The 21,493-nt window shown below is 42.9% G+C and overlaps 1 protein-coding gene across 4 annotated transcripts in view; it reads right to left on the reverse strand.

Annotated features, from left to right (window-relative positions):
- Positions 1-21,493, reverse strand: part of amotl1 (angiomotin like 1) — a 118,749-nt gene that overhangs the window by 83,294 nt on the left and 13,962 nt on the right. The window contains exon 1 of one of the 4 annotated variants that reach the window (XM_069890805.1): positions 12,129-12,227. The exons of 2 other annotated variants lie outside the window; for them this stretch is intronic. The gene's annotated coding sequence lies outside the window, so the exon portion shown is untranslated. Of the gene's footprint in view, positions 1-11,959; positions 12,062-12,128; positions 12,228-21,493 lie in introns of those variants that run through there. One more of the 4 variants, XM_069890806.1, reaches the window with a different exon arrangement.

Consider the following 21,493-nt stretch of genomic DNA (forward strand, 5'->3'; position numbering starts at 1 on the left):
GGAACCATATCTGAAATACACGGACATGTAGACTGACTAGCTCCCCCTCTCCATGAAATATGGTTATTATAAAAACCTGTCTTAGTAGGGAAAGGATTGAAGTTAAGGAAATGGAACTTGGCCACAGATGACTTGCATGTTTTATTTTTAGCCCTTTTTAAAATTTGTTTTATTTTAGTTTTTTTATTTCTTACTTGGGTTATTTAGTTAATTAGGTTGTTTCTTTTTTTAGTTCTTTGGTGGAGGCTCTGAACCCCACTTGTATTTGTATAATGTATAATCGGTCTGGTTATGTTTGGAGGCGGGCGGGGGGAACAAAACACAGACTGTATGATCTCTGAATGTTGAAAAAGATTGTATTGATTGTTGAAATTACTTTTTGAGTCTATAAAAAAAATCAAAATAAATGTTAAAAAAATTGCAATTTAAGTCTTTAATGAATAAATTGTTAACAATTGAAAGTTACTGATATTTATTGCTTCGACTCAGATCTGCAAATCGGTATATTATGAGGGGAAGGGAATTGTAAATTACCTGACTAATAGAAGTTGAAACAAAGGGATCTAGAGCTGCAAATAAACAAATCAGTAAAATTTGCTACGGAAATCCAAAAAAATGTTAGTTATGCACATAACCTTGGTTTGACCTATGTAAAATGATTCATGGGCATGTATATGAAGGATCTAATAGGTTAATACTGAGAGGTCTTGCTGAAAAGCCTTTCTCCATCAATCAGAAAGGACCGTGAAACACCTTCCTGAACTTCAGCTGTACACAGAAATTAATCTTCTTTTGCTATTTGCCTTACAATGGAATGTAACTTATGACATTAACCAATAATCTTGAACGGATTCAATCTCAGCGACGACTGATGTCAAACAAAATGTCATTGATAAAATGGTTCAGGACCCTTGCTGCAACAATCAATGCCATTTCCAACAGAGGTTTTGTTGGAGCTGGAAGAAAATTGAACATAAAATCAGTTGAGAGATTGTGCATAAAAATATATTATTTGAATGCATTGATCTTGACTTCAATAGAATTAAGTGAGAGAAACTCAAATACAAGTGAAATTGAAGAAAGTTATGAAAAATATGTGCAGCAAAATTGGTACAGTATAAGAATATTATATCATGACTTTCTATGAATGTTTTCCAACGTATAGTATGTACAATTGCAAACCAACCGACTCATCAGTCTACTGCCTGAGGGAGGCCACATCACAGTTGATCAACAAAGCCCACTAAACAGGAAGCCCCTACTTCCTGAATTGGTTTTCCAGGCCATGAAGCTACATCTGACTATCAAAGCTGTCAATGAGGTTCAATGTGTTTAAATTAAACAATTAGTATCCAAATATACCAATAAAAGTTTTAAACAAATTTGCAGTAACAGTAAAAAGAAACCATAAAATTCTGTGCCAAAATGCAGGCAACAAAATGACATGATTTATTAAAAAAACACATGGAAGAAGGGTTGAAATGTGTCTATTTCAATGCTAGGAGTATTAGGAATAATGGGGATGAACTTAGAGCAGGGATCAGTACATGGAACTACGATGTTGTGGCTATTACTGAAACTTGACTGGAGGAAGGAGAAGATTGGCTGATGCAGCTAACAGAGTTTAGGTGTTTTTAAAAAGAATAGGATAGGAGGTAGAAAAGATGGGGAGGGGGCAGGGGGAAGCATTACTGGTCAGTGGTAGAATCATAGGTATAGAAAGGCAGGACGCTGCAGAGGGAGTGTCCACTGTGTCAGTGTTAGGTGGGTCAGAAATACGAAGGGAGATATCACTGAGCTGGGAGTCGTCTGTAGGGCTTCAAATAGCCCTCAGGATACCGAGGAGCAGATAAGCAGGCAGATTTTAGAATGGTGCAGGAAATAATGGGTGATTTCAACTTCCCTAATATTGACTGGTACCTCCTGACTGCAAGAGGGATATATGGGGCTGTATTTGTCAGGTATGTTCAAGATTAATTCCTGACAGAATTTGTGGACTGACTGGTGAGAGGAGAGGCCATACTGGATCTGGTTCTGGGCAATGAACCTGGTCAGGTGGTGGACCTCTCAGTGGGGGAGCATTTTGGTGAGAGTGACCTCAACTCCCTTAGCTTCAACATAGCTATGGAAAAAGGATAAAAACAGACAAAATGGGAAAGTGCTTAACTGGGGAAGGGCTAATTATGAAGGGATGGGGCAGGAACTAGCAAGAATACATTGGAAATAGATGTTTAAGGGTGAAAGCACAGAAGTAACGTGAAGGAAGTTTATGGACCACTTGAGCAGGGTTCAGGATAGGTTTGTCGCACTGGGACAAGGAAAAGGAAACCGCAGCTGATGAAACACATCAAGCAAACCAGTCAAGAGAAAGAAGGAAACATACATTAGATATTGGAAACCTGAATCAGGAAGGGCACATGAAGGAGCCTAAGAAAGGACTTAAGAGAGCTTGAAGGGGGCATGAGAAGGCCTTGGCATGTAGGATTAAGGAGAACCACAAGTTGCTCTATGTGTTTGTGAAAAACAGAAGGATGATGAGAATGCAGGTGGGGCAACATGTGCCTGAAGGAAGAGGAGGTTGGGGAGGTCATAAATAAAAACTTTGCGACAGTATTGACAGGAAAAAAGGAGAAATATCATGGTGAGGTAGAAATTGAACAGATCTATGTGCTGGACAATGTGGAGATTAAGGAAATGTTGGATCTTCTTAAAAACATCAAGATTGACAAATCCCTGGGGCTGGACATGATATAACCCAGGTTGCTGTGGGAAGTGAGAGAAGTGATAATTGGGGCAGTAGCTATGATCTTTGAATCTTCTTTGGTTGCAAGGAAGGTGCCAGAGGATTAGAGAATGGCAAATGTGGTCCCCTTGCTTAATAAAGATAATAGGGAGAATCCTGGGAATTATGGACAAGTGAGTCAATGGTGTGCAAACTATTGGAGAGGATTCTTAAGGATAGGATCTATGAGCATTTAGAAAGTACAGTCTTCTCAAGGATAGTCAGCATGCATTATGAAGGTAAAGTTGTGCCTCAAGAGCCTAACTGTGTTTTGTGAGTAGGTAACAAAGAAATTGATGAAGGTGGGTAGATGCGATCTATGTGGATTTTAGCAAGGCATTTGACAAGGTCCTCCATGAGAGACTTATCCAGAAAGTCATGAGGCATGGGATCAAAGGAACCTTAGCTGTGCGGATAAAGAATTGGCTTGTAGGAAGAAAGCAGAGAGTAGTAGTGGAAGACAAGTATTCTGCCTGGACTAGTAGAGACTAGTGGAGTGCCATAAGGATCAGTTCTGGACCTCTGCTCTTAGTGAATTTTATACATGACTGGATGATGATGCAGAAGGATGCGTCAGTAAGTTTGCAGAAGACATGAAGGTTGGAGAAGTTGGGAATGGAGCTGAAGGTTGTTGAAGATTACAAAATAATATACACAGGATGCAGAGTTGGGCAGAAAAGTGGCAGATAAGTGTGTGGTGATACATTTGGGAAAGTCAAACCAGATGGCTGAATACTGGGTTAATGTCCAGTTACTTAAGAGTGTGGATGAACAGAGAGACCTTGGGATTCAAATACATACATCCCTCAAGTTCACTGCACAGGTTGATAGGATAGTTAAGAAGGTCTATGGGATGCTGGGCTTCATTAATAAGAGGAGTGAGTTCAAACTGAGTCTCAAGGGAGGTCATGTAGCAACTCTACAAATTTTTGGTAAGTCCACTCTTAGATTATTGTGTTCAGTTTGGTCACCTCATTATAGGAAGGATATGGAACCGATGGAGAGGGTGCAGAAGAGATTTACTTGAATGATGCCTGGATTGGAAAACTTGTCTTATGAGTCAAGGTTAGCAGAGCTGGGACTATTCAGTTTGGAGCATAGAAGGATGAGAGGAGACGATAGAGGTATAGATAGGGTGGACAACCAACACTTGCTTCCCAGAGCAGGAATAGCAAACACCAGAGGACATGTATACAAAGTGAAGAGAGGGAAGTTTAGGGGAGAGATCAGGGGTAAGTTTTTTTATATTTTAACAAAGAGAGTTGTGGGTGCCTGGAATGCCTTGACAGGGATGGAAGTGGAGGCTGAAATATTACTAGCATTTAAGAGACTCTAAGATGGCACATAGCTGAAAGGAAAATAGAGGGTTATGGGGCAGGAGGGTTTAGTACTTTTTTTAAAATAAGGGATGTATGGGTCAGCACAACATAAAGGCCAAAGAGTCTGTTCACACAGAAGATGTTGACTACTTTTTAAACATAAGGATCCTACCCTTAAATATAAGCAGTAAAGAGAATCGTTCCTGCAGTTCCAACATCTTTTCACAACTCTTTCAATACTTTTCCATGTATTATTACAGCAGTTTTTGGTACCACATGGAGATAGGGGAGTTGTTAACAAGCTTGTTTCTACATTTTCTCTTCCTTACAAATGGAGTTTACCATCTCTTCTATGTACTGGAGTTTTTTTCTGTAATGAGAATACTTTAATGGTGGTAATTCTGCAACCAGCTCATAGTCCCTGCAACCATTACCTGTTCACGGTGGTGGACCACACCACTCGTTGGCCTGAGGCGATCCCAATGCCGGACGCCTCCACGGACTCCTGCTCCCGAGCGCTGTTGCACGGTTGGGTCACCCGGTTCAGCGTCCCGAATCACCTCACCAGCGATTGGGGCTCCCAGTTCACCCCTGCACTTTGGGCACAGTATGCCAACAGGTTGGGGATCAAGCTACACCATACCACTGCCTATCACCCACAGACCAATGGGCTGGTTGAGTGTCTGCACCGCCACCTTAAGTCGGCACTTATGGTCCGACACACCAGTCCTGATTGGGTGGACGAAATGCCTTGGGTGCTCCTGGGCATCCGCTCCATGCCCAAGGAGGATCTGCAGGCGTCATCAGCTGAGCTGGTCTACAGCGCACCATTGGCACTTCCTGATGAGTTCATCAACATGCTTCACAACCCCCAGCAGTCACCACATGAACTGCTTCCCCACCTCCGGGCCTGCTTGGACTCCTTCGCATCCCCACCGCCACCCAGACACGGCACACGGCCATCTCATTTCCCCAGCGAGCTGTTTTCCACAGAGAACGTTTTTATTCGGCAAGGCCCGCCTGCGGCACCTCTACAGAGAGCTTACAAGGGGACATACAAGGTTGTCCAGCATTCAGGGTCTACTTTCATGCTGGACATCAGTGGGAGGCAGGAACTGTTTACTGTGGACAGGCTGAAACCAGCGCACCTCGACCCCACCAAACCAGTGATTGTGGCCCAGCCCAAGAAGCGAGACCGCCCAGTTAAAAAGGACATTGGTGCTGGTTCTGGGGGGGGGGGGGTGGGCAGTGTGGCAGCACACCACTAGGCATGTGAACCGGCCCCACTTGTAATCCACGCGGCAGGGCATCTGGCCAAAATGGCACTGTCAGGGGTTTCCCCTTCTTCTCAGCACGGGGTCAGGAGCCCGAGCTGGGGGACCACGTGACATCCGTGTGATGTCAGCGCCCCCCCAGCGCGGTTCTCAGCCAGGTCTGGGCTTGGAGTACAAGTCCAGCCCAGCAGCCTGCAATAAATCAGTTCTGCTTACTGAGCTCAACCCATCTGATTGTGTGTTCTTTCAGTAGCAGTGTAGCTGCCACTACACAACACTCTATAAAACAACCATTTAGAACCCGATGGTTAAACAATTCCGCATGCTTTTTTTTTGGTTAGTTCTCATTAGTGTGTATTTCTATCAATTGTTTGAAGCTCATCACTAGGGAGACTGGAGGCAGAGCTTAGAAATATTGAAGTAATGCTTTAATGAATAACAATTAATTATAAATGTAATATTATATATCAAGTCTGTTACTTCAGTATGATATGCAATGTGTTCTGCAATATTTAATGAGAATATTAGACAGACAATTTAGATTTAATCAATTTTCAACAAATAGAGTATACATATGGAACAGGCTGCTTTTGGAAGTTATGGTGACAATCCATCAGCATATTCAAGAAGAACTAGAAAGATTTTGGAGAGAGACAAATAATACATTGTGGAATGCTTGTGACTAATCAGATGAAATCCAAAAACATAAATAGTTTTATGAGTTATCGTGTTTGGTTTCCCTCTCAAACCCTTACAATAACAGCAAGGAATAGCAGGAAATCTTGATACAATATCGGTGTCATGGTACCACCTTATCACTGTATTACAAGCTTTTCATGTTACAAGTGAAACCAACATACATCTAAGTTTGAAAGCCCTCTTTTTTGTGTGGCGCAATGTGCGTACTGACAATTTGACCTAATTTCTCCAACATCCACCCTGGTTTTCTTTCCCATCTCAGTCTCTATTGATATATTTATCAGCTACAATTTGTAAAGCCCAGAGCAAGATTGACAATCAGAATCTTATGCTTCCATCTATGGTATTTATTGTCAAAGGATCTTCCACAAAGCTCTGTTACATTCTGCTGAGATTATTCCTGCCTTCCTATGCCCTCTGAATTAAGAGCACACACTGCCTTAGAGATACTAAAATAAATGAAATCACAATACAATGAAGCTCATTGATGTCAAGGTTGCAAAGTATTTACATGAACAGTTTAAACCTCACTGACAAAAGGCAAAGGAGGAAAAACCCAACACCCAACCCCAACCAACCAATTTTCCCCTGCAACCGCTGCAACCGTGTCTGCCTGTCCCGCATCGGACTTGTCAGCCACAAACGAGCCTGCAGCTGACGTGGACTTTTTACCCCCTCCATAAATCTTCGTCCGCGAAGCCAAGCCAAAGAAGAGATGTAAATTTTACAGTTAACATCTGTAAAATTGATCCTCAACACAGCAATCCTCAAATTTTCTTCAACTGTTTCATTAAAAGTTCATAGATTAGTTCTAGCCAATTTGTTTTGAGTACTAAAGACCAAAAAAACCATGGAGTTAATTGAAAATGAGCAAGTTAAGAGTAAGAACTGGTTAATTTTCACTTTCCAGGGAAATAGGAAGGCTTGTAAATAAAGGTCTGAAGTAATAACAAAAACAATTATGAAGAGAAATAAATAGAAACGTCAAGTTTGTAAATGTCTCAACAGTATTTGACCACATCAGCAACAAAAATGAGTTGCACTACAGAGGTGGAAAAATTTCTTGAAATAGTGCGAGAATAACAAACTGAGTCTCAATGTGGACAAGACAAAGGAGATGATTGTGGACTTCAGGACAACTGCCTCCACTACACATTAGTGGAGAGAGTAAAGACCACCAAGTTCCTTAGAGTCCACTTAAGATGAACTTAACCTGAACACACAAAATCTCCTCACTTGTCAGGAAGGTGCAACAGCGACTGCACTATCGGCCACCATTCTGTCAACTTTCTGTTGGAGTTCTATCGAGACCATCCTGGCTGACTACATCACAGTATGGTACAGTTGCTGTAGAGCTTTAGATTGGAGGTCAAGCCATAGGACCAAAAAATCAACAGAGGATCACTGAGATCTCCTTCCCCCCACCCCCAACCTCAAATCAATGTGATTTACTAGGATCGTTGTTTAAAAAAGACTCACCAAATCTGTGAGGACCCCTACCACCCCACACAGAGCACCTCCCAGCTTCTCTTATCAGGAAATAGAAGTATTAGAGCCAGAACCACCAGGCTGAGGAACAGGTTCTTCCCACAGGCAGTGAACTGAATGATTGATGAACTGCTAAAACAACTCTCAGAGTCCCCACTGTTTATGAATAATAGTTATTCAAACACATACAGTATTTGTCTGTGCATTATGTCTGTATGTGTGTTTGCACTGTTTTGCACTATGGACCAAAGAATGCTATTTTGTCAGGTTGCACTGATGCAATTGGGTGATAAATATACTTGAATTTGTTTCCTAAAAGAATATGGTGAAGAGGACCAATCTGAACTTGGTGCTCTTTACTCTCTCCCTATTGAGTATAAAGTACTGTGAAAAATAATTTTAAAAATGAGTTTGTTAAGTGGAATATTTTCCTTGCATTTTATTGATATTATAAACATAATCTTAACATAGTGACATATTCAAGTTTGAAGACAACATCAGAACTGAAGACAACATCAGAACTGAAAACAACATCAGAACTGAAAACAGATGATATTGTTTCCCCCATGTTTTCACTGTTACTATAGGAGTATGGTAATGCCATTAAATACTGTAGGATTAGTGCTGAAGCCTGGCACCAGCATATCATTGGGATAGGATGAGGTTGAAATCTACATAATGAGTGACCCCCATGTGGCAAGTAGCTGACCAAAATCAAATCGGAGTTTTTCGACATGGTGTACCTAGAAATCTGTCACATGAACAAATCAGATTTAGTTCGACCACACTATTTATTACCTTTTAGCAAAGGTTGCAATTGGCAAGTAATTGTATCTACATTGGTGGGTTATAGAGAAAAGCTTGGCTCAGTAGGAGCTCCTGACAAGAAATAGCTCATGGGTAGTGAACCTCGCCACCATTAAAACAGGCATTCTTTTAGTTTAGTAACATGGGGCATCAAAATAGGGTCATACAACTACAAATGAAATGAAGAATGGAAGCAGCACAATTAACATTGCACTGACATGACACTTAATAGTTTCAAGAATATTCAAAGCTATGAATCTATCAATGGTAACTTGAGAAGTGTAGATGAAAGGGTAAAAGTAAATTACTGTTGCATCACAAACTATGTTTAAGTGCATTTGAATTGATAACCCACCCACCAAGTGAAATTATTTTGTACAACTCGGAAGTGAGGAGGCAAGAGCTTCAATTAGATGATATTGCAAAGTCAACAGCCATCTAGTAAAGACTGAGGGGAAAATGTTGTGGGTGGCTCTCATGAACAAACAATGTATAAGCTAAAACCAGGAAACCAACTCCCCAGCAAGGCAGTTTATTACTCTGTTGGTGGGAAATGGTTAATGAGTGGGAGTTAAGAACTTCTGGGAATCTTGAGTTTGGGGCCTGGATGTTGAGGTGGAAAGTAGAAAACCACAATTAGAGAAATACAGAATTTCTGCAGAATTATAGATTAGAGATAGAGTAATGGCAATGCCCCTGGTCGATGAGTTTAAAAATGGGGTTAATTATGACTTGGAACCACATAGGTCAAGGCTGGGTGCTGCCTGTCCAAGTGTTGGGGAAATGAGCCAAAGACCACTGGAAGAGTCTGACTTGGACAAAAAGAGGAGGCTTTTGGTTAGTCCATCAGTGGCTATGTTAAAGGCCAAAGTTCTCAGTCTTTGTGACCGAGTGAAAGAGACAGGCAGAGAGAGCTCTGATGCTGTAAAGCCAGGTTCAGCCAGAATGGACAAGGGAACGCAATGCAATTAACGTCCTGCAAACATCTGTGGTGACTTTACCAGCCAGTTTACTGCGGTCTCCATGTCACCTCCACTGTTACTTTAGGCATTGGCAGGGGTGGGAAGTGGCCTTACACCAAGGCCTGGCTAATTTCTAGAAGTCAGGACTGGCACTTATATTGGGAATGGTGCAGGGCATACCCAAGATTTCCCCCCCTCCTCCCCCCCCCCCCCCCCACCACCACGTCACCCATGCAACCTGCTGGACTTGAGCAAAACAAAAAAAGCCCATCGTATAAAGTGACTGGGGGACAAAAGTAAGCAGTTGTGGCCGAATGATTCAGATTGAATCTACAGTGTTGCTCGCACTACGTTATCTCCAGTCTGTGTAGAGAAACAAATCCTCGGGGAGTTGCCACAGAAACAATCTCGCACAAGGTCAAAACTTCCCAAAAAAAGTACCACAACTAATTCGATTTTAAATGTTAACATTCTACCTTGACTGGTGGTCTCTTTGGGCCTTGTGGTGCGCCGAGGAAAGTTTAACAGTGAGGAACACAGTGCATCCTCCAACTATCTGCTCTCCAAGCCGGGCGCTTCCCCATAACCACTCACCACTTTGCAGGGGACTCGGCCCACCAGGCAACGTGTCGCCAGGTGAGCCCAGTCCATTCATCCGTCGCCAGTGACGCCCAGCCTTCCCCTCTCGCTGGCAGCTTGGGACAGAGTCCAACGCCTCCCTCTCCCACCATCCCATCTCTGTCCATTTCCCCTTCCCAGTCCATCCCCCCCCCCCTATTTCATCTCCGTCCATTTCCTTCTAATCTCCGTCCATTCCCCTACCGTGTCCACCATCTTCCACCCCCAATCTCCGACCATTCCCCTTCCCAGTCCACCTTCCTCCCCCCAACCCCATCCATTCGCATTCCCAGTCCATTTTCCCCTTCCCATCTCCGTCCATTTCCCCCTCAGCTATGTCCATTCCCCTACCCTGTCCATCTTCCTACCCCATCTCTGTCCATTCCCCTTCCCAGTCCATCTTTCTCCCTCATCTCCATCCATCCCCCTTCCCAGTCCATCTCCACCCTCATCTCCGTCCATTCCCTTTCCTCCCCCTCTTCTCCATCCATTCCCCTTCCCAGTCCATCTTCCTTCCCCCATCACCGTCCATTCCCCTTCCCAGTCCATCTCCCTCACCCTCATCTCCATCCATTTCCCTTCCCAGTCCCTCCCCCCATCTCTGTCCATTCCCCTTTCCCAGTCCATCTCCCTCCCCTCCTCATCTCCATCCATTCCCCTTCCCAGTCCATCTCCCCCCCAATCTCCATCCATTCCCCTTCCCAGTCCATCTCCCTCACCCTCATCTCCATCCATTCCCCTTCCCAGTCCATCTCCTCCCTCCCTCATCTCCATCCACTCCCCTTCCCAGTCCATCTACCCCCCATCTCCGTCCATTCCCCTTCCCAGTCCATCTCCCTCTCATCTCCATCCATTCCCCTTCCCAGTCCCTCCCCCATCTCTGTCCATTCCCCTTTCCCAGTCCATCTCCCTCACCTCCTCATCTCCATCCATTCCCCTTCCCAGTCCATCTCCCTCCCATCTCCATCCATTCCCCTTCCCAGTCCATCTCCCTCCCCTCCTCATTTCCATCCATTCCCCTTCCCAGTCCATCTCCCTCCCCTCCTCATCTCCATCCATTCCCCTTCCCAGTCCATCTCCTCCCCCCTCATCTCCATCCATTCCCCTTCCCAGTCCATCTACCCCCCATCTCCGTCCATTCCCCTTCCCAGTCCATCTCCCCCTCGTCTCCATCCATTCCCCTTCCCAGTCCATCTCCCCCTCGTCTCCATCCATTCCCCTTCCCAGTCCATCTCCCTCCCCTCCTCATTTCCATCCATTCCCCTTCCCAGTCCATCTCCCTACCCTCCTCATCTCCATCCATTCCCCTTCCCAGTCCATCTCCTCCCCCTCATCTCCATCCATTCCCCTTCCCAGTCCATCTCCCCCTCATCTCCGTCCATTCCCCTTTCCCAGTCCATCTCCCTGCCCCTCATCTCCATCCATTCCCCTTCCCAGTCCCTCCCCATCTTTGTCCATTCCCCTTTCCCAGTCCATCTCCCTCCCCTCCTCATCTCCATCCATTCCCCTTCCCAGTTCATCTCCCTCCCCTCATCCCCATCCATTCCCCTTCCCAGTCCATTTCCCTCCCCTCATCTCCATCCATTCCCCTTCCCAGTCCAACTCCCTTCCCTCCTCATCTCCATCCATTCCCCTTCCCAGTCCATCTCCCTCCCCTCATCTCCATCCATTCCCCTTCCCAGTCCAACTCCCTTCCCTCCTCATCTCCATCCATTCCCCTTCCCAGTCCATCTCCCTCCCCTCATCTCCATCCATTCCCCTTCCCAGTCCATCTCCCTTCCCTCCTCATCTCCATCCATTCCCCTTCCCAGTCAATCTCCCTCCCCTCCTCATCTCCATCCATTCCCCTTCTCAGTCCATCTCCTCCCCCCCCCCCTCATCTCCGACCATTCCCCTTCCCAATCCATCAGCCCCCCAACCCCACCCCCTCCCAATCCCATCCCATTCCATTCCCGTCAGCTGGGACAGAAAACAACGGGACCCGCAATCCTCGCAGGAAACTCCTCAAACCTTCGTCTCCAGTCTGCGGATAATATCGGCCGAAGCGCTTGCCTCCAGCTGCCTGTGCCACAATTACGTTTCTCAAAAGTTTGCAGGAACTTAAGATGTTTGGACCCGGTCTTTACAACGCCCTCCCTTCCCCAGTTCCAAATGGGAAAAGAAAGAACGGCGAACGAACCAAGTTGAGCCGAGGGGCTGATGCAGGGGAAAAGGCTCCAGCCGGAGAGCAGCGCCAGCCAACGACAATCAGCTCCATTCACAGCGGAATGAGAGGAATGGGCAGGGCTTCACCTACTGCAGAAGAGACTGACCCTCTGGGTCCTAGTGCCACTGCCTAAGATCTGCCGGCGACGGCAATGTGTTTTACCGACTGTAATCTCGAGACGTGGTTTTTCTGCAGGTCAGTGAGTATTTTCAAGATTTTAATGTAACATCTATGGGTTTGTTTCAACTACCAGGCCAAGGGGGGGGGGGACTAATATTATTTCGAGGAATTTATTTCCTTATTAAAGCAAGTGAATTTCTAAATTTTTACAAAAGTGATTTGTAATCGTTAACGTAAATTGGAAACCACTTCTATTGTCTCGTCACAACATATCCATCTTTCTCTTTGCACCTTTCTTTGGCCGGCTACTCGTTTGGATGTGCCTGTGTTTCTGGCGCTCACCTAGAATATATGATGCTGTTTTGTGTTCTTTACATTTTGTTTGTGATCTGTCTCGATGTTGCCTTCCTAAAAATGTTACCCCAACCCCAATGAGTAGGAACGCAATTGCAGCATTTTCAAAATATTAAAACATGCTTCCATTGTTATTTGCTGAGGTTGTTTTTTAATGTTCATGTACACGTTTGTGCTTTAATATATAAAAAGACGAACAGTGCCGACTTTCCTCATTGCGAAGTGGCAGACAGAGTAGCCACTTCACCATTGTTGGTTCTAATTAGCATCCCATCTGGACGATTCCCCCTCTCCCATCCTCTACTGGCTTTGAATTGCTCTGATGTGAAACTCAGTTAAAATATTTCAGTCTTGTTTGAATTGGATATGCTGCAATCTGATTGTGTAAACCAAAAATTATAGAAGAGTGTGGGGAGCCTTATGATTACATAACGTTATTACTTTAATATCGAGCTCTAGGTTACTCGAAGTGCCATGACATGAATTCATTTCACAACGTTGAAGTAATAGTTGTGTGGTAATTCGACTTTGCAAGTTTTATTTTTTCTTGTTTCATTTCATAATTTTAAACGAAAGTAGGAAATATGTCTCTTGGAGGTTCACAAATAAGAAATGTTCAAATCAAAATAGGGTAGGATACCAGTTTTCACAGTGGTCGGTTGTCGGCCAGAGCTGGTAACTCCATCCCTTTTCAGGGAGTAAACTTTCATCTTTCACACCTGGGTGTAACATTTAGTGTGCCTTCAACAAAAATAAGTTAATAAAGCACCAAAATAATGGTGCATCAGAAAGTACAAGTTATAACTTACAACAAAATTCACTAATTTGATTGCTCCAGAACACCTATCACTTTGAAAGCATTAAACAGTCACAATCCCTGTTTTGTTACTTGCAAGTACTTAATGCTTCTGTTTCTAGCACTAATTTTGTAATTTTTGTTTATTCATGAAATAGCAGTTAATCTTGGTGATATCTGATTTTAATTCATTTTCTTAATAACTTTTTGTCTGATGAAGAAACTGTTTTGATTCTTTTCACCTCCCATCTTTTCCTCAGACTCACTAGTCTCTACTATAAAACGATTATTATAAAAATAGCTAATTATTAATGAGTACTGAGTCTGAACTTTTTTATTTATTCATTTTCTGGGATTTGGTTGTTACTGCAAGATTTATTGCTTATTTCTAATGCTCTGTGAGAAGTGATGCAGTACCTGGTGAAGGTACACACACAAGAATTGCAACTCAGCATTGATGAAGATCTCAGAATCAGAATTTATTGTCATGAACAAAAAATGAAATTTGGTTTCTGCAAAATCTGGAAATATATTTTAAAATCAGGATGTCGTGTTTGACACGCATGTAGTTTCTTTCTGCATCTGTTGGTCCGTATTCAATGCTTTAAAGTAAATGTGCATGTTCAGATCTGATTTGGGTAGAATTTAACATTAACAATTGGGTAAATATAATTGCACCAAATTCCCTTCTTTTCTCTAAAATATAAATAGATTAAATAAGTAGATCAAAACAAAACATTCAGCAACTTTGTTTGAATCCATTCTCCTGCTTTGCTGGGAATGAGTGCAGGATTTGCATAGCTGAAATTGTTTCCAAATATTTGCTAAATGTTTTAAAGTCTAAAAAGTGGGGGAGAGGAGGGGACGGAAACCAAAGTTGTGACATAAAACAATATCCAAGGACAAATGTCACTCGGATCCTTCTTTTTTTGAAGTAGATATGCTGCTGTGAGCTGGTTGAACGACTTCACCCTGGTTTGTTCATGTGGAACACTTTTTCCATAAGACAACAAATGACAGGAGATTACAATGAAATCCAAATCCTTAAATACCCAAAGCATCCCTGCAAAGCTCTGTCAATATTTCAGCAATGTGGTGAAAAAAGTTCCACATTTTTGGATGTCATTAATAATAAATTCTACACAAACTGTAGTTTCAAGAACTGGTTCAGTATTTAACGTCAAACTCCATGCTCATGAACATTTATCAATATTGATGAACAATTATCCTATGATATCTCATTATTCTAACAATAATTTATAATGCCTTTTGTGAACTGCACACCTCATTTTGTTGTGGGTTTGCACAGCGGTGTGATCAGTTTACTCTGTGGGCCTGAAACCTCCCAAGTTTACCTCAATATCACTTCTCTCAATCTTACCAATTGTTTTATATTTGTCCAACATCCAGGATTGTACAAGTTAAATTGCTAGGATGCCCTAATCAGAGTGGCCCACAGTCACCAGGAATGGGTGTTTCCACTGGAGCCATCAATCTACTGAATGGCTCATGAGACTGTTTTGCCTTGAAGACAAGCTTGCGTAAATTTCTATAAATGGCCCACTCCATTTTTTGTAAAGAGAGTTTGGGTGTGGTTTGGTGAAACTGTGTCTGTCGTTAATTCTCTGAATAAACTCCAAGTGGGAGTTAGATTCTTCAGCTACGCGTGCAGCCCAAACATTTTGGGCGCAGTTACAGCAAAAAATCTTCCTCCATTTAAAATCTGGGAAGTTATTATCCTTAAAAACTGGCACAAACACTATCACTTAAGGTGAGAGCGGAAAAAAGTTGAGCTATGAGGTGCATGCTTTTTCATACTGAGTGGTAGTGGGTACAGAATAAGTTGCTAATGGAAGTGGTAGAGGCAGATATAATTATAATGTTTAAAAGATATTTGGCACATGAATAAGAGAGATTTAGAAGGACGTGCGCCCAAAAAAAACAGGCAAATGGGATTGGCGGAGATGGGCACCTTCACCAATATGGATGAGTCGATCAAAAGAGCCTGTTTCTGTGCTGCGTAACTCCACGAAGCTACCCACTATTTCCATTTCTCTCAATCTCAGTGCTGAAGGCTGAATAGTTGAAGTGAGCTTCCAAGCCCATGGCCTCTTCATCATAAAGTACATAGACTTTCAGCTGCGCACATCATCACTTGTTTCCTCTGTTGTCTTCTAATTGCATTAAATTCAAATGCAGAAATTCTCAAACTTGGTCATTCTTATTTTAACATAGTGCCTCTTTTATACCCCAGAAGTATTTCTGCTGGCAGTCTGTGTATCTCATGGGATTATTGCCAATGTACTAATTCTAGCATTGAATTTTTCTTATCATCATAAGGCATCAGGGAAAGAATGCTTTGTATAGGAATACAGCTGCGGATTCTGTGCTGGAGCAGGTGGACTAGAAGCATTCCTAATACTGGGCCAATGCCAATAAGATGAAAATTCCCACCAGGTATGTACAGGCAGGTAGTACATTAACAAAGACGAGTTTTGGATGCTCCATCACAGAAACTAAAGAAGTCACTGGGAAGAATGGTGTATTTGGATAGGATCAGGAGAGGGGAGATAAAGAAGGTTTTGCATTTATTCAATGCATTTGATGACATCTGAACAACCTGAAATTTTTAAATGTACAGCCAATATAAAGGAAGCACAGAAGTCAATGCAAGCTTCCATAAAAAGTAAGTAAACATGACTTAGAAATGCATTGCCAGCTTTAGCACTGAATCAACTAGCAATGATGGTGCATAATTTTCTGCCTGTTAAAATTCATGTTTAGCATTAACAAATAGGATTGAGTTGCAAGATAAATCTCTTTTAATGATGACAATTTAAAGAAGCTGATGAACTAGGATATAGCAGACAATTCCACTTCAGAATAATCTGATGGGATCATGTAAGTCATGTTAAAAGGACAAATGGGGTCTCATTTTAAGATCTTCAAGTGCTTTTTTTTTAGTTTATATTTAGACATACAGCATGGTAACAGGCCATTTCAGCCCACGAGTCCTTGCCACCCAATTTAAAACCCATTAAGCTACACCCCCTGTACGATTTAAATGGTGGAAGGAAACGAGCCCCGGGGAAAACACATGCAGCATGGGGAGTATGTTCAAACTCCTTGCAGACAGCATGGGATTCAAACCCCAGTGGGGCTAGTAGCTATGCCAACTGTGTCACCTTACGTCCTAGTTTTCTTCCCACATTACCACAAAGATGTAGGTTAGCCAGTGATAGAATCTGGGGTTGTTGATTAGAATTTGGGGAGAATAAAATGGGATTACTGTAAGATTAGTAAATATAATCTTACATTATACGTAGGCATCACCTACGGCTCCTAGAACGCTTCCACCAGTGTTGTCTCCATTCCATCCTCAACATTCATTGGAGCGACTTCATCACCAACATCGAAGTATTCGAGGTGGCAGAGGCTGACAGCATCAAATCCATGCTGCTGAAGATCCAACTGCGCTGGGTAGGTCACAACTCCAGAATGGAGGACCATCGCCTTCCCAAGATCGTGTTATATGGCGAGCTCTCCACTGGCCACCAAGACAGAGGTGCACCAAAGAAGAGGTACAAGGACTGCCTAAAGAAATCTCTTGGTGCCTGCCACATTGACCATCACTAGTGGGCTGATATCGCCTCAAACCGTGCATCTTGGTGCCTCACAGTTCGGCGGGGAGCAACCTCCTTTGAAGAAGACCACAGAGCCCACCTCACTGTCAAAAGACAAAGGAGGAAAAGCCCAACACCCAACCCCAACCAACCAATTTTCCCTTGCAACCGCTGCAACTGTGTCTGCCTGTCCCGCATCGGACTTGTCAGCCACAAACGAGCCTGCAGCTGACGTGGACATTACCCCTCCATTAATCTTCATCCGCGAAGCCAAGCCAAAGTCAAAAAGTCAAGTAAATATATGTGCTTGATAATGGGCTGAAGGGTTTTTTGTGCTCTTTGACTCTAAAGGAAATTGTGAAGGGAATGAAGTAGTCTTCTCCTCTTAGCTCCACATTCCAGTAAGTATGATTTTAAATTTTGCCTCTTTGGCTATACCAACAGTTCTCCTTTTATAGCCCCCTGATAAAGCTACACAAGAGCCCAATGGCCTGAACACTGCTCATTAATTGTACTCAGTTAGTTTATTTGGCTACGTCACTTGTCGGTTCTGAGCTCTTTTACATGGATAAATATATGACTGGAGAAACATCTGTGGAAAATCCTCTGGGAGAAAAAAATATAACACCCCCACTGAATTTTGGTAATCTCTGTCTGTAACAACTAAAAGTAGAAAAAAAGCATTCAGGTTAGTACTGATAATCTCAAGGTCAAGCATTGGGAGCTTACTCAAGCCTCGAATAAAAAGGAACTTCAGGGGCGTAACCTTAGACAAATCAACCACTGCTAGAAGATCATCCATTCGGTGAAAGTTGGATTTTACTCTGGAAGACCAACAAGTTTAAGATAGACTAAGTGCAGTGGTCCCACTGTGATGCTGTTATGTCATTGGTACTGTATTTGTGTATAGCTGCCTCACCTCCTCCCTGTAACTCCTCCCCCTGGAATTCCCCAGTAAAGGTGATTATGCCCAAGTCCTGTGCTCAGTATGAATCCTGGAATCGGGTCGCAACATGAGCATGTGTCCAGTCTTGTGGTAAATAAAAGCCTGTCGTCGAGTAACTCCAGTCTTTTGGTGTTATTCATAGCATATCAATTTTATTACCATAATTTTTTTTACTGCCCTTAACCAAGCGGGCAGCCCCATGGTGTTTTACTCCCGCACCCTCCACAGCCCTGAAGTCTGGCTCTCCTCTATTGAGAAGGAGGCCCAGGCAATCGTTGAGGGAATGTGACACTGGAGGCACTATTTGACCAGCAAATGATTTACCCTGCTGACTGACAAAAGTGCAGTTGCTTTTATGTTTAGTGATAAGCAGCGGGGTAAAAATAAAAAATGATAAGATTCTGAGGTGGAGAAAAGAACTTTCCACTTCTATCTATGACACCTTGTACCAGCCTGGGAAGCTCATCAATCCTTCAGATGCCTTGTCCTGGGTGACAAGTCCCAGTTCGCAATCCATGATGACCTCTATCAACCTGGAGTGAGCAGGCTTTTTCACTCGTCAGGCCAGAAACAATCCCTATTCCACTGACGATATCAGGACACTGACCAGAAACTGCTGGGTCTGTACTGAGTGGAAGCCATGCTTCTAAAAGCCTGCACGTCATACCTAATCAAGACCACCCGCCCCCTTGATGCCTGAGCATGGATTTCAAGGGACTTCTGCCCTCCTTCAACTGAAACCTGTACTTCCTCAACGTTATTGATGAATACTCCCAATTCCCTTTTTCCATACACTGCCCACTAAATCCCCAAGGGAACGGCCAGGTGAAATGGGAGAATGCCACCATTTAGAAGGCAGTCCTCCTAGTCTTGAACTTAAGAGGCCTACCCATCTCCAATTGGCAGAAGGTCCTCCCCAAAATGCTCCATGCGATTAGATCCCTCCTGTGTTCAGTCACTAACACCACGCCACATGAACAAATGTTTTTCTTCCCCAGGAAGCCCACATCAGGGACAATGCTACCATCTTTGTTGACATTCCCAGAACCAGCCCTGCTCCAGAGGCATGTGCACGGCCATAAGACCAAGCCACTGGTCAAGAAAGTCCACCTCCTTCATGCCAATTCCCAATACATCTACATAGCGTATCCAGATGGGCACAAAGACACTTTCTGTCTGAGACCTGGTGTGTGCAGGAGATCCTGAGACCGCAATTGACTCAGAAGGACCTGCCACCACTATTAACCACTACATATCCGGGCACCCTACCCCATGCACCAGCTGCTCTGATCACTACGGCCGACTCCCAGTGCCTTGACCCCCGCCCCACCTGCCCCTCCCCAGTCACCAGATACACCAACTGCTGACATTCTCCAAATCGACCAGGAACTGGCAGCTGTGCCACAGCTGGCACTACTGCATTCCCTGAGACACTGATACCACTGTGATGCTGTTATGGCATTGGTACTGTATCTCCATGTCTGACTGGCCCACCTCCTCTCTGTAATTCCTCCCCTGGAATTCCCCAATAAACGTAATTATGCCCAAGTCCCTCCTTCAGTACAAATCCTGGAATCGGGCCAGTAGCAGGAGATGTGTCTGGACTTATGGTAATAAAAAGCCTGTCGTCTAGCAACTCCAGTCTTTTGGTGTTATTGATAGTGTATCAATAAGAAGATGAACACAAGCAAATGTTCGTCGGCAACGGAGCATGTGATGAATGATGCACTGATTCCTAGGACAGCCACTGAAAAGATGCTGTGAAAAAGGATTACAGTCTATGATCGTGTCATCACTCGTCAATGGGGGCTGGGCTTTGTGTAAATGCTATTTAAGCACTTTATGGATGCATGATTAAAGGAGAAAATGTAGTTGGTGTTGATATAGTTTAGGAGAATGTATTGAATTGTTGGCACAATGAATGTTTGGGAAACTGTGTCCTGATTATATTTATTTTGGAAAGAAAAGAGCACACCACTGCATAGACTACAACCTGCCTTAGATTCCCACACTGACCACAAAATCAGAGTGCAAGGAAGTAATCTTCTATTAAGATGAATTGACTAGTACCTGACTGTTATGCATTAAGCCACCTTACTGCCTTCATTTCAGCCATGAAGCAAAGCATAGGTTTTGTTAGTATAGATATGGTCCCCACAGGGGAAGAGGGATTACTGGCAGAGGCAACTCTCTCCTTGATCACAGATGTGTCAAATGACCTTTAAGGCACAATTGGAAGGCTGGAAATCAGCTCACTATATGGTCTGTGACTGGCATAACAGAGCACATTGTGGATGAAGTAGAGAGATTTAAATCATCATAAAAAATACAAGGGTCATGACTGAGAAGTTACAAGCACTGAACAAAGTGGTAAGAGCCCCCTAGTGGGTGAGAAAATGATCTGGAAGATTTATTTGACTTCTGGTTTGTGTCTAAAAAGTATTGTTCTATTCTCTACGGTAATATTATTCATTGAAAGGTACATTTCTTTAAATATATAGTATTTCTGATAATAATGATTACTTTTTGTTTAATTCTCATTTACATATGGTTCTCTTTTAAAAATGTATTAGACAAGGATGTGTTTGCAAGATATAAAAATACTTTTTAAAGGACTGAACCTAGCTAAGTAAACATTAACTAGGCATCGAGTGCCATTTATGGAAGAAAGTTTCAAAACTTCTATAACTCTTGATTATAGAGACAGCCGGGAAACAACTATGGCTTTTAGCCAAAAATCTTTCGAGTCCAAAAACAACAGAAATAGTAAATCTCCACTATATCAGTTCTACTTAATATCTTGAAAACTTTGATCATGCTACCCCAAACTGAAATTCCAATGAATACAGCACAAATTTGAAATTTAATCTTTGGAGTACAGATTCTGCTAATTCCATGCTACACTCCAATTGGATGACCTCATATTTGCTATACTGAAGTCTATTTGCCACAGTTCTGCCTGTTAATTCAATCTCTGTAATTTTATGCTTCTATCTGTCCACATTTTTATTACCATACGCTAATACTTGTCTCTCTCCACCCCCTCCCCATCACCTAATTTATGAAAAATAATGGAACAAATTTTAAAAAATGCAACATTATACTGCTTTCTCTTGATTCTCAGCTTCCTTCCATGTCTTTAATTTCAGAAGATTCAATTTTAATTCACACTATCTTTAGAAAGATTTTAACAATCATTGCCTCTTCATGAAGCCCACAGAGTAACAATCGTGGACATCATCCTATCTACTTCTTTAAATATATCTTCAAAATATTTCATGGAATTTTGTCAGCTAATCCTTATTCTTTAAAAATTTAAGCTGGATTTCTCATTAACAACATATTTTCAATGTGTTTAGTCAATGTATCCTTCATTGTGGATCTCACTAACATCTTAACCATAAGACTTCTGGTCTATGATTTTTTGTTTCTCTGTTCACACTTTTTCCAAAATAGCATGAAACCATGTGCATTTTGCAAAGTGGATGAACAATTCCTG

This window comes from Narcine bancroftii, chromosome 7 (assembly GCF_036971445.1).
Source record: "Narcine bancroftii isolate sNarBan1 chromosome 7, sNarBan1.hap1, whole genome shotgun sequence".
Lineage (NCBI taxonomy): Eukaryota > Metazoa > Chordata > Chondrichthyes > Torpediniformes > Narcinidae > Narcine > Narcine bancroftii.